This window comes from Octopus bimaculoides, chromosome 9, assembly GCF_001194135.2.
Source record: "Octopus bimaculoides isolate UCB-OBI-ISO-001 chromosome 9, ASM119413v2, whole genome shotgun sequence".
Taxonomy (NCBI): Eukaryota; Metazoa; Mollusca; class Cephalopoda; order Octopoda; family Octopodidae; genus Octopus; species Octopus bimaculoides.
The window spans coordinates 56,836,473-56,840,965 of NC_068989.1; positions in this window are offsets into that span (position 1 = coordinate 56,836,473).

Genomic DNA, 4,493 nt, shown 5'->3' on the forward strand with positions numbered 1-4,493 from the left:
ATACACACACACACACACACACATACACACACACGCACACACACACACACACACACACATACACACACACACACATACACAACCTGTCTCTCTCATACACATGCACACATACATGCTTCACAAGACGCTAAGATAAATAATTTCATCAAATAAGAACGACATATATTTTTCTAAATTTAATTATGAAATGCTAAACTGTTCGGGGTTGTCATCTAGATTCCATTATATAGGAAATTAAAGGGAGATCATAATATCTCTTGAGACATGCATTCTGCTAAATTTCACTTTAACCAGAAGTAATAATAATGATGGCCCAGTACTGAAGATCTTACCAATCTTCACCAATGACGCTATTTTCTCAGGGCAGACATTAAACCGTTTAAAGTTTATATCTTAAAATAGCAGTTATACCTCGCTTATATACACATGCACACACACACACACACACACACACACACACACACACACACACACACACACACACACACACACACACACACACACACACATTTTGCAAACAACTTGCACATGCAAGTGCTACCAGTCGAAAGCTTCACATATCGAAAGCCAGCAAGTGTATGGGGTCATCAGGAGAGAATGCGCACCGTTTTGGGATCTACCTCTCGACAGCATCATTGTGCACCGATCCCCATCACTGACATGAAGCCCCGCTTGCTAGATCAGCTGCTTATCGAATATAGCTCAATATTCTTCTAGTCATCGCTGAGCGTCGCTTTTTAACCAAATCCAGTGGTCACGTGTGAGGAACAAGAGAGAGAGAGAGAGACAGACAAACAGTCAGATAGAAAACGATGAAGGAGGGAGGGGAGAAAAAAGAAATTAGAGAAAGCTGGAGGAAGAAAACAGTATAGAGTAGAGAGTTGCATCAAAAAGGTGAAGATAAACTTACTTGGAAATAGATACGTGGTGTTCAATTAAATAATAAATATATAATATATAATATATACCTACATATTTATATATCTGTATATGTATATATTCATGTATGTGTATTTGTATATGATTATATGTATGTCTATATGCGTGTATATTTACATATATATATATATTGTGTTTTTCGGGATGGTCATTTTTTCCACAAAGGTACGCACTATATATTCATTCTTGACTCGTTTATTACTGTTCTTATTTTAACTCACGTCCATTGTCCGGAAATCTTTCGTCATACATCTGTAACCTCTTCAGTGACACTTTCCGTTCTCGTGTGTGCTCCTGCTCCACTTAGTCCAGTCTCCGCTTAGTTCATTCTTCGCATAGTCCATTCTCCGATTAGTTCATTATATATATGTATATATATTATAAACACATAATTTATTGAGGTGAGAAGAAACTTTTTAGAAATCCTATATTCCTTTCACGCAGAGTTAGCTTCCTCCTCGATCCAAGAAGTTTCCTGCTGAATCTATTCCTCTCTAATCTAATCGTTCATGTGATATTTCCTTTAAAGCTGCAATGATTTTTCATACATTTTGAATTATCTGAACGTTTAACTCAACTACAACTGACCAATAGTTTGAGAAGTGAAGGGAGAAGGATGTACATGAAACAAATAAAGCAGGAAACCTAACACAAAAGAAACAAAACATTTTATCGGAAATATTAGAGACCAATTTATACTTACCACTAATTTTTTAACCTGCATCGCTTCTGCTTTGTTCATTGAAACGTATCGACAAATTTTTGGCAACAAGCAAAAATTTTCTTTCTCCCACACCTTTTACTCAAGCAGAAATCAATTCTTGGCAATATTAGTGTTTGGCGTGTTCTGTAGTTATCTATCTATCTATCTATCTATCTATCTATCTATCTATCTATCTATCTATCTATCTATCTATTTACGTACAAAGATATGGATATATGTATATACGCATGTATGTATATATGTATGCATATATGTATGTATTTCTCTTCTCTCATTTCCCAAAATGCATTCATTTCACATCTAAATATATATACTCTCGGTCTCTCTTCTACTTCCCTACAACAACAACAACAACAACAACAACTACTACTCCTACTACTACTACTACTACTACTACTACTACTACTACTACTACTACTACTACTACTACTACTACTACTTTTAGCCCGCTTTTTGTAGGCATTTTTGCTACTTAATAGGTTCTGCATTGCGCGAAAATATTGGCAGTGTATCAATAAAGCTACCCATTGAAGATAAATACTCCATGTTGACGTTGTTCCTCTGCGCTAATATCATTGATAAACTAGTCTAAATATCCAAAAGTGCTCTTTTATAAACTTGTACGAACATTTTCTGGTCATAGGTATTGATTCACTTAAATGATTGGTTTCCCTGATTCTCGTTGTCGTTATATGATCACTGCGGTGAGAAGCAACGCTTCTAACTTTTTAGATAGAATCAATTAAAAAACAATTACGATTAAACAATTGTTTTATGACTTTTCAGATGTCTTCTTTTTTTATTATTGTTATATTACGGGATATTCATACATTGTTTTTGACAAATAAACCCACGCATTATGTACTCGTTCTTCACTTCAGCTTTATTATTATTCCTGTTTTAGTGTCTTTTGTCTGAAATCTTTTATCACACATCCTGTGACTTCTTCAACGATTCTCCATACCATGTGTCTCCTCCTGTCCTGTTTAGTTCATTCTTTCTTTTTTATTGTTTTGTCGGAGCTCAAAGGGAGCCATCCATGGTCCTTTTCAGCGTTTTCTTGATTGGCAGGAAGAAATAGGGAAGCTATCCTCAGGCAGTAAATCTGGCTTGAATACTTACAACAAAGTGAACTTTACTAAAATTATCAAGGGCCAGGTGGAGCTGTTAAATTGGACAGATTTTAAAATCTGCTATCAACGCTATCGACGAATATGACCTTCCGTACTATTTCCATTTACCAAATATCACTTATTACATTTTGATTCATCCAAACCAGCGAAGGAAAACACTTGTTCACGCCTATGACCCAATCCTGCTCTCGTATTTAGGTTATGTACTCCATGTTTTCTCTCAGATAGCAAATTGCATTGTTTCTGTCCCATGCTGTATCAAAATTGGTGTGCCTAAAGTTCCCTCTTCCCCCACACGCTTTCTTCTATACATCATCGACGTGCATTCCATCACCTCCAACAACGCTCATCCTCTAATCTTCCCTAACCTTCTGCACGCAAGCACCATTTCCATGTATAGAATCATCGCGGTTTCTAAAATACTATTTCACGATTTCACAGGTTTTTGCGGGAGAGTACAAATCCTGAACATATAGACTGCATCTCAAAGGTAGTCCTTCCTTTTCGGATCCACAAAATACTTCAATCTTCTCCAGTAGCTTCTAATCCTCTACGAATTACAACACCTGGGACGGTACTGTTGCTAAACATTTGGATATTTAAGACCGTGTCGAAAGAAAAGTCACTCGACTGATGGACATGTAATCACTCACCAACACACTCCTTGTTACGACTTTTACTTCCTCTAAGCGATCGGGATCAGTCGATTTCTTTGGGCCATCGGAGAATGAGCTGAAGATGGCGTGTAACGTTGCCGCGCGTAAGTAAACTCGTCGGCCAGATCCAAGGATCTCAACTCGATCGGTAGTAGCAAATCATACCCATAAGAACTAAAACATTGCAACCTAATGAAAATATCAGTCACCCTTCGAACTACACTTCAGCGGGAAGGATTTCTTTTGATCATGCCCCTGGAAGACGTAAAAACGGACAACCACAAATGGTTTTGTGCTTACGGCTGAAAATAACGATGTTTCTGCCAATTGGAGAACCGCAAGCACAAGACTTTGTGGCCGCCCAATTTTGCGTCTTCTAAGGGGTATTGTCATACGAAGTCACGCTTGCTTAGGTGTACTCGCTTGCTCAGAAGATTAATAATGTACCACTCTCGCTACAAGCAGTGATACACACGACTGAAACATGCTTTTGATTCAGATGTATGTATATTGGATCATTTTACTATTCATTAGCTTATGATTAAAACATTGGGACTTTATTCTCTCCAGCGTCGCTGTGAGTGCTACATCATTTGCATGATGTGGAGAAAATACCACCAACGTTGTCCAAACGACCTCAACATCACATTCAGAGTACATCCAATGCTGGGGCCACGTATCATACGCCCCCTACACAGTTCAGGGTTACAACACATAAATTCACTGCAACACAGTTTCTTTTGCTCAACAGGCCCTGCTCCATTTAATATTATCCCAAAATAAATCAAAGGGGAAAAAGATCACATTACCTTCAAAAGGTATCTTGACAAGTTTTTGCAAGGAATACCAGATTAACCATTTATACCTGGAAACAGCTCAGTCAACAACAACTTCCTCCTTGAATGGGCTATGATGCCATAAAACTTCCCGTCAAGTGGAGCTAATAATTTAGACATGACCTGGGCCAATCTTTAGGCGAAGCATATCTTATATATATATATATTCGTCATGTTGAACCGTTAATCCCTACACATTTTTTCT